At 40.6% G+C, this 10,238-nt stretch overlaps 1 pseudogene across 1 annotated transcript; it reads right to left on the minus strand.

Annotated features, from left to right (window-relative positions):
- Positions 1 to 254: 254 nt before the first annotated feature.
- LOC105807536 lies at positions 255 to 6,641 on the minus strand (annotated as a pseudogene). Its single transcript, XR_001137337.1, has 2 exons — positions 6,473 to 6,641; positions 255 to 1,030 (listed from the first exon to the last, which is right to left on the minus strand). The product of XR_001137337.1 is annotated as an intraflagellar transport protein 57 homolog pseudogene (transcript).
- Between the last annotated feature and the right edge of the window lie 3,597 nt (positions 6,642 to 10,238).

Genomic DNA, 10,238 nt, shown 5'->3' on the forward strand with positions numbered 1-10,238 from the left:
TTATTTTACAGATGAAGATGAGGCACAAGAAGTTTGAAATCTTGCCCAAAGTTGGAATCCTAGACAGTATTAAAGTCAAATTACACACTCAGGCAAGTTAGCCACATGTTATATTATATCTTAAGTTGGGCAGAAAACACACACATCATTAATAATAACTAATGAGAATTAACAATACTATGGCAGTATATGATAAATGAAGAGATCATCCTGGGGAGGGGTGGTCAAGAAGTCTTCATGATATGAAACCAAAACTAGATCCAAACTTGTTTCGAGGACTCAGACAAGAAAAACAAGTGATATGTCTGGGCCTTTAAAACGTTGAGATCAATAAAGTTTTCTTCATTATCTGTCTCCTCTTCCATAAATTCTTCGTCTACTTTATTTAATGTTAATTCTGCATCATCTTCTGGAACAATTTCCTCTTCTAATTCTTCCACTGGGTATACTGGCCTTTTCCAGGTGAAACCAATATATTTCAATGCTTCTTCAGCTAAACAATCAAGAACATAGCATACATGCTCTCCATAACCTGACTTTAATTTTGAAGGAGGAAAATCTGCAGTTCTCCCAAATGACCGAAGCTCAGATAAAACGTTAGATATTGTTGCATTAGGGTCATCATATTCTTGAGGCTGCTCAAAGGGACGTCCTGCTTTGTTAATCAACCAAGCAGCAAGAGTACAAAACATGTAGAACTGTTCACCAGGGTTAGTAGGCAATGCAAAATAGTGTCTGGACGGGGGTTTCAGGTTGTTCTTCCGGAGGAGTTCCTCCTCGTAGCGGAGCAGCTTCAGCTTCTCCACCAAGTCTTCCATCACCACGAACATGTGGTAGGCCGCACCAGGCCCCCGCTCCACGATCACCTCTCCGGCCCCTTCGCCACGGGACCTAGGCACCCCATCCTCCAAACCTGACGGCGTGACCAAGCAGTGGCGGCAGCCATAGCAGGACAGACAGAAACCGCCCGGCTGGGGTCGGGCCCACAGACCTCCGCGGCCTAAGCCGTCTGCGCTGCAGCAGCCAGGACCTCCGCGACCCGTTCGGCATTAGATTCTCACAGGAGTGGGAACCCTGCTGTAAACTGCACACGCAAGGGATCTAGGTTGAGCACTCCTCATGAGAATCTAATGCCTGATGATCTGAGGTGGAGCTGAGGCGGTGATGCCAGCACTGGGGTGCAGCTGCAAATACAGATTATCATTAGCAGAGAGGTCTGACTGAACAATAAATGTAATGCACTTGAATCATCCAGAAACCATCCCCACTCCCACCCCTGGTCCATGGAAAAATTGTCTTCCATGAAACCGGTTCCTGGTGTCAAAAATGTTGGGGTCTGCTGCTTTAGTGGATTCTCACTGTACTCCAAATAAAGCTGAAACTCCTTGCCAAGGTGAACAAAATTCTATGCAATGACTTCTCCCTTCCTCACTGACCCTCTCTCCTCTCACTCTACCTCCCTCTTTCTCTAGCCACTATGATCTTGTTTCTTAAGCAAACCAAACCTCTGGGCCTCTGGGCCTCTGCCTAGATACTCACTTGACTTCCTCCCTCGTTTCATCTGGGTTTCTGCTTAAATGTTACCTCCTTAATGAGGCTTTTCCTGATCCACCTCATCCAAAACAATATCTCACTTCTATTCTCCCCCCCAGAGAGAGTCTCTATTGCTTTAGTTTGCTTTAGTTTTTTTTTTTTTTCAGAACATGTATCACTACTGAAATCATAATTGTATGTTTATTTACTTACTATTTGCCTTCTACTAGAATGTAATATCTGCAAGGATAGGTTTAGTGTTTTTCTTCTCTATGCTGAGTACCCAGTCCCCCAGAACAAAGCCTCACTTATAATAGATTCTCAATAAATATTCATTGAATAAGTGAATAAATGCAATCCTGAGATAGGACCTATTAACACAATGTCCAGATTAGGCTCTGAGCCACAGAGCCAATATTAGCAGCCAAAGAGAATGATGGGAAAACAACAGTGGGAAGGGAAGAAGGGTGGGGGGCATCTAGGGAGCAAGGTCTGGGTATCCAAACAGCCACCTGCCCAGGGGAGAAGAGATGAAGGTCGAGAGAGTGGAAATCTACACAAACATCATTCTGAGGGTGGAAAAAGCAAAGAATACCATCTTGTGATCATGAGAAAAATATCTGGAGGACAAGCAACCCTGCTTAGGGAGTTTTGGAACCTGTGGGGAAGAATTACAGTTGGGATAGTCTTCCCATTTTCTGAAGGTGGAGGCTGAATCAGAATTATTCTGGTTAGGTAACAACAACCCCGTTATGTACTGTGACCAGTGTGGCCAGGAAAGTATGTTCTCTCTCAGATATATCTCAGGTTCAGAGTGTGGTACCTTTTTTCATTACAACATAGCTCAGCACCTTGATTTGAAAATTCTTTGAACTTACTGTGATTGTATGTCAAGCCAAATGCTGAAAGGTGCTCTACTAAAATTCTTTGCATCCATAAGGAAAATATCAAAACATGGTAACCAGATCATTCTAAAATTTAATTTTCTAAGAAATGAGAACCTCTATCAATCCATATAACAATATCCCATAGTCTTAATAGCTTATAGAATCATTTTGCATGCATACCCTAAGAAGGCAGAGTAGGTATACACCTCCTTGATGTTACTTATCAAATAATTATTAACACTGAAGACAGGGGACACAGCAAAAATGTGTCTAAAAATAAAAATAAGTTATCTGATACCCAAAATTTGAGAAACAGGTAGTTATGTTTAAATCTCTTTTCTCTGTGAAACAAAGTAATGATAAAACTAACAAAAAAAGGGAACTTAGAATGAATATTTTAAACTCTTATATTCTCAAATATAATACAATGAATACATATTTACTGAGAAAAGATTAAATACAGATGAGAGAACATATTATTATCAAATTTTAGTTTTAAAAACAAGCTTTTAACTTTGGAATATTTATAGGCAAGTTTGTTTATCTAAAATAAATCACACCCCAGTGAATTTCCTAAAGTTAATATAACTCATTTAGTATCAGGTGTGACTAACTCATATCAGTTTAATAAGTCTTGGCAGTATGCAAGTGGAAGAGATGGAAAGAGATACTATCATAATTTATAAACACAAAGGGGAATGACTAATATTACACGAATCTATTCACACTTGAGAGTGCCAAGATTTTAAAGTTATAATGCCAATATTGATGAAAATTAAATAACAGACACAAGCTGACCTGGGTTTCATTCACCAGTACAAATGAGGTGGGGTTTTTGCAAGTACAGGTGTGCATGGCAGGAGTGCACACATGACTACAATGTCAGATTCTCACTCTGCCCATGCAGGTGGGGTATGTAAGAGGGGAAATATTTTGGATGCTCTCCTCAAACTGTATAGAACACAGACCCAGAAAAAGTCCTCCATTACCAAAATGTAACCATTCCAAGTAGAGGCACATAATGGGATGTTTTAAAGTAAACTTTAGTAGTACATCCAGGACTGTAATTTCTAATTACGAAAAACACAAGTGCTTGGATTTGTCTCAGATTTCTCTTCTTAAACCTTTATCTAAGCACTACTGAATCATTAAAATGGAATATATCCTGAAAAACTCTGCTTTAAAATATATGTGACTTGTCTTGGTCCAGTTTTCAGTGGGAACACTTTTAACTTTTCCCCATTCAGTATAATGTTAGCTGTGGGTTTGTTGTCTATTGCTTTTATAATTATGAGGTATGTTCCATATATGCCTATTTTGTTAAGAGTTTTTATCATAAAAGGGTCCTGAATTTTGTTGAATGCTTTTCTGCATCTATTGAGATGATTATATGATCTTTGTTTTTCATTCAATTTATGTGGTGAATCACATTTATGGATTTACATATGTTGAACCATCCTTGCATCCCTCAGAAGAAGCCAAGTTGGTTGTGGTGGATTGTTTTCGCGATGTGATGCTGAATTCAGTTTGCTAGAATTTTATTGAGGATTTTTGCCTCTATGTTTGTAAGGGATATTGGTCTATAGTTTTCTTTTTTTGTTGTGTCCTTCCCTGGCTTGGGTATCAAGGTGACACTGGCTTCATAGAATGAGTTGGGGTAGATTCCTTCCTTCTTGATGTTATGAAATTCTTTAGGGTAGCAATTTTCTTGGTCGGTCCGATAAAATTCTGCTCTGAAACCATCTGGTCTGGGACATTTTTTGGTTGGACTATTTTTTATTGCTGCTTCAATTTTGTTGCTTATAATTGGTCTGTTCAGGAGTTCTATATCTTCCTGATTGAGCTTTGTGAGGTTGTGTGTTTACAGGAATTTGTCCATTTCCTCCATGTTTTCGAGTTTATGTGCAGAGGTTTTTATAATATTCACAGATGATACTTTACATTTCTGTGGTGTCAGTTGTCCTTTTTCATTTCTGATTGAGTTTATTTGGGTCCTTTCTATTTCTATTTCCTATTTTGTTTATCTTTTCTAAGAACCAACTTTTTGTTTCATTAATCTTCTGTTTTATTCTTTTGTTTTTGATTTCATTTTGTTCTTCTCTGAAATTAGTTATTTCTTTTCTTCTGCTGGGTTTGGGATTGGTTTGCTCTTTTCTAGTTCCCTAGATGATTCATTATATTGTTGGTTTGTGATTGTCCTGTCTTTTTGACGTAGGCATTTAAGGGTATGAAATTTCTCCTTAGGACTGCGTTTGCTGAATCCCACAGCCTAAATTCCAATAAAACTCTCTAGAAAGCAGGAAACATGTTTACTATTGCTATAGTGCCAATTGGTGTTATCATTTATTTTTTCATTTCATTTCATTTTCATTCTTTTATCTTTTCTTATCTTCTTGCAATATTTCTTAGTGAACTAGCATGGACTTGAAAGTCAGACAGACATAGATTCAACTTATGAATCTACCACATGTCCTGACTTTGTGACCTTTATTGACCTAATTAGTCTTCCCAAGTTTAAATCTAAGGTATGACCAAATATACTGATTTCACAGAATTGTTATAAGGATTATATAATAAAATAAGTCTCATCTTATGAACAATGTAATCAGTATTTGTAATTTTGAATACTATGAGTCTATTAATTAGGTTAAGTGTTTTTCAACCCTCATTGTACACCAAAATCACCTAGGACACTTAAAAGACATGTAAATTCCTGAGCCTCAGAGATTCTGATTCTATCAGTCTGGGGTAGGGCCTGGACAGTAGTATTTTTTACAGCCCCCCGGGTGATTCTAATGTGCAACCAGTATTGAAAACTACTGGATGAGAGCTCGGTGAATGTCAGCAATCATCATTCTAGGGTGATCATGAATAACTTCTTCTCAGGAAACATAAAATTGTAACAATTCTTAAGTCACCATGGGGAAGATGAGAATCTATGGACTACAGAAATAATCAGTTTATCCTCACCTGCCCTCACGGTTCGCAGTGCTAGAGGAAAGGGAGTCCCACGCATGCGGCTTTCCTTCTTTCCTCTCACCTACAAAGACCCTTGACTGTGGTTTTATAGGTTTTGTGGAGACAGTAGAGACCAATATTCTTAATACCAGCAAAATTTTTTTAAAAGCAGATTTTTAAGTAGTTATTATTCAGAGCTACTCTACTATAGTCATATATGAAATTTTATGTGAAGGGGGAAAAATCCCTTAAAATGAGTATGAGAAAATATTGCGTGTAAATTACAGATAAAGAAATTTTTTTAATTTTGATATTCATTTCTTTATAAAACTATAAAAGGGAAATGAATTAGGAAAGCCTTAATATGGCTACTAAAGAAAGTTTTAAGCTATTTAGAGGTAAATGAAAGTCAAAAGTTTTCTATATAATCTTATTTGGAAGAATCTACACAGTAATGGTTTTTGGTTTAAGTCTAAAAAAAAAACTCATAAATTGCATAGCAGTTTGTTACTAGTATTGGGGGATCCATAATTAAGTTATTCCATGCTTAATGGGTAACTCTAGAAAGTAAGTCAGAACAAACATTTTAACATGTGAACAAAACCAGAACAGGGGTAAAGCCACCAGGGAAGAATAAAGGTCTGATCTCTTTTGTAGCTCATCCAGAGGTCTGACTACAAAGAGAATTAATATACAGTACTATGTCAAAAGTAAATACATTATTATTTTATTATTACCAATAATAATAAATCTATTCATTGCACTGGAAGAGACTGTGTAAACAACCAAAAATAACAACTTAAGGGAATTACTGCAATGTTTGGAAATACAAAATAGGAAATTTGCAATAGGGTATTTGTTCCAGAACACACATGTAAATTCACATCAAAGATATATGGCATATCTTTGCAGGTTTTCTGATAAAAGGCAACTAACATATAGTGCTAAAATATTTTACACTATTATAGAGCACCCAATTGTTGCTAGGCACTGTGTTAAGTGCACCAACTCATTCAATTCTCACAATAACCTAATCATTATTATCTCTGTTTCACAGATGAGGAAACTGAAGCCCAAAGAGTTTAAGTCCTCACTATTCAAAGTGTGGCCCAGGAACAGCAGCAGCAGCAGCAGCACCTGGGAGCCTGTGAGATATGAGGAATGATAGGCTTTTCCCCGGGCTGAATCAGCATCAGCAATGTGAGGTGAACAGGTGATTCTTACTGTGAGAGCAGCTGGTTTAAGGAAGTTGCCCAAGGTCATGTAGCTGAGCCATCGCTGCTAATGGAAAGTATGCTCTGAAGTATGTATCCTAGGAAGTAAATGATGCATGAAAATAATAAAGGTAAGGTTGTGAAAATTGGTGTCATTCAGAGCACACATAGGTCAACCTAGAATGAAGGAGGATAACTAGGGCTGTGTACCCTACAGGTGTGAGTGGGAGAGGACTCCCTCTGCTTTCACAACAATGGTGGTCCTCTCTCTGCCTTGACTCTGAGAATGCGTTGTATCAGTTTCTCCAACTACCCAAAGTGACCACTCCTCAAAGTTTAAATTTCCTCTCCATTCCACATACAGGTAAGAAGTCATTATCTATGATGGGGTCAGAGGCGGAAATGCTCCACTTCCCCTTGCCGTGGCTGTCCTTGCTACCTCCAACTGCCCTCTAGTCCAGGTATTAGCTCATGCTCCTATAGTGATCCCCCTAATAGAACAGCACCCCTTGTGAGATTCCCTGATTATTGAACACATCTCTTTTTGTAATTCTCCAACCCACTGCAAAGGCAAAGCCCCCCTTGCTTATGTCTGGGCAGTCCCATGGAGAGCTCACATGTGTTCACAGGTTAGCCCTGTCAACTACCACTTAGTACCCTCTTTTTTTCTCCCTACCACAATTTTCCTATTTCTGAACCCGTTTACTATATCTACAGACACTTTTTTTCAGAGAGTCACAGCTGTGGCTTCCCCTGAAAATGTCTCTGTCTACCAGGCAGCAGCCAACACAGAGGTCCTGGAAGTGCTTTGGAGGTAAATGATGCTATAAGTTGTGAAGCCTGCAGGAAGAAAGGCCCTGTCCTTTCAGGGTCCTCCTTGCCACATCTCTGGGGAACTCATAGCAAAGTCCAATCCATGTGACCAACTCACAGCTCTCTCTGCCCTCCGCTAAGTCTTCACTATTAAACCAGCCTCCTGGGCCTGATTCTCTTTTCCTATAGTACACTGTCCGTCTCCATAGCTGTATATGGGGGCTTTGTACAGCACCTAGTACATAATAAATACTCAATAAATATTGATTGCTTTGAATGAATGATTAATTCCTCCCCTTAGTTCCTCATTCAAATTCTGGCAGGCTTGGCCACCCTGTCATCCAACATGCTCAGACACGTCCGAGCACTTCAGTGGAGACAGCATAGGCTCTCACTGGGGCTCCATTTCGTGAACAAGGAGAATGGATTCTGAAGAGATTGATGCTATTAAAAATTAGGAGGCACTGCTGTGGTCTTTTCTCTCTCTGAATACCTGTGTGACATGAGGCATTCTCTTCCTCTCTCACCTGCAAGCCTTGTAACCTGCAGCTCCTTGGTCTCACTGCAGGAGGCTTCCTCCTCTCCTGAGATACTTCACCTAGGATTTCAAAGCTGCATGAAGGGAAAGCCTAGACCCGGCTTCCCTGGCTTCCTGATGATGTGGTCAAATGGGAGTTATCAAGGCTGCCTGCTCCTCAGTGGAACTCTGTCCCTACAGCATCCCAGCTGCCTCCTTGTTGCAGCTGCAGCTGACCCAACGCCAAGAAGTTGGGACTTCTCCCAGCGATACTCACCCAGTGTCACCTTTGTCTAGAAATCTCTAGTCTCATGGAATATGAGAATTAAGATACCAGTGAATTCTTGTCTGTTTGGATTCATTTCTTTTTTTCTTTTTTCCTTTTTTTGAGACAGAGTCTTGCTCTGTTGCCCCGGCTAGAGTGCCGTGGCGTCAGCCCAGCTCACAGCAACCTCAAACTCCTGGGCTTGAGCAATCCTTCTGCCTCAGCCTCCCGAGTAGCTGGCTGGGACTACAGGCATGCGCTGCCACGCCTGGCTAAATTTTTATATATATTTTTAGTTGTCCAGCTAATTTCTTTCTATTTTTAGTAGAGACGGGGTCTCGCTCTTGCTCAGGCTAGTCTCAAACTCCTGAGCTCAAGTGATCCACACTCCTCGGCCTCCCAGAGTGCTAGGATTACAGCCGTGAGCCACCGTGCCTGGCCTGGATTCATTTCTTTCTATTAGGAAAAGGAATATATAACCAGAGACTAAGTGCTATAAAATTAATTAATTTAATCGTGATGGCCACTTTGTGAGATAAAACATTTTTAGGCGAGGCAAGTGAGAATGAGCTAGGTAGGTTAATCCATTAGCTAGCTAAGAAGTTACACATTTAATGAGTTGTGTAGGCTGAATTAAAATTCACATCTGGCTTCCTCCATATCTGGTGAGAGTCTTTAATAAGTGTGGATATTGGCCCAAGGGAGTCAGGGACTTTATCCTCTGATGGAGCATCTTGTGAGTGCATGTGCTCATCCTTGACCAAGAAAGAATCAGTGGCTGTGAGCTTAAATGGCCTTAAAATGAGGGGAATGAGGTATGCAGTGTTATTTAGGTTTGTCCCTCGCTGCACCTATAAAGGCTGTTAAACAAGTTCAGTTGCAGATTGATGTAAAGTAATTCCTCTTAAAATTCTCAGGAGAACCTGTGGGCAGCAGTCCAAGACGGTGCTTAACTGTCCCTGCCTAACAGTGAGCAAGAGACTCAGATAAATAGTGTGAGCCCTGGGAATGGCGCTGACAGAAGAATGTGCTGCCTCTGCCAATGGGAGGCCATGCCAACAAGAGCCATCAGCATTGTGTCTCGGTGATGAGACATGCCCGGGAATCCGTTCTGAACAAGAGCTGCCTCCGCTGAGAACCAGTTCCTCTCTGGAGGTTGTGTGCAGGCTGCCCATTGGCACCACCCTGGGAGAGAGTCCAAGGCCACCATTGGGAGCCCCAAATAACACTCGGCCTAGGGAGACCTGGCTCTCTCACCATTCCCAGGCTGAGTCACATTCGTGAGGATAGAGTTGTTGATCTTTTAGGAAACTCTTCACTGAGAATGAATAACAAATTCCCCAATGAAAAACTGGCAGGATTAGAGGCACTGAAACTTGAGGCTTGGGGAGCCTTCTATAGACAGAGAATTTCAGTTCTGACTGGGTTCCTTAGCTGGGGAGTGCCTGGAGAAGGAGAGCGACATGTGATCATTTGCCATTTGCTTTGGGACATCTGGCCAGCAGCTGTTTACAGAAAAGAATGTCTTTTAACTTTGGGGGGTCATCACCATCAAGCAATGATATTTTCCCCCTTAGAGCTGACCTTATCCTTCTGGCATCTCCACCTTTCTGACATCTATTTTTGGGTTGTAACCTAACTCCCTCCTGAAATTTCTGGATGTTTCTCTGAGGCTCTTGCCTTGCTCTTTATTTCCTAACATGTTTTTGGGAGTTCTATTTACATGATTTTGCTTAATGGTCCCCAGACTGCTCTCAACTAACTGTGCCGGCCCACCAGTGCTGGCCATTCTTTCATCATTTCATTCCTGTTTGGGTCTTGTCTTGCAAGTCTCTAAACGTTCCCTTCATGTCCCCACCACTGAAACATTTCACTCTTCACTCTCACACAGAAACACCCTTAGCAGTGTTTACATATAATAAGCTACCTTTTTCCGGTACTTGAGAAATTCTCTAGGAAAAACTTAGTCATTTGTGGAGGCTTCTTTAAACTCTATCATGGCTGCTGAGTTTCCAGGTAATTACTGCTAACTGCAATGCTTGTGGCCTAAG

This window comes from Propithecus coquereli, unplaced genomic scaffold (genome assembly GCF_000956105.1).
Source record: "Propithecus coquereli isolate 6110/MARCELLA unplaced genomic scaffold, Pcoq_1.0 Scaffold16, whole genome shotgun sequence".
NCBI classification, from domain to species: Eukaryota; Metazoa; Chordata; class Mammalia; order Primates; family Indriidae; genus Propithecus; species Propithecus coquereli.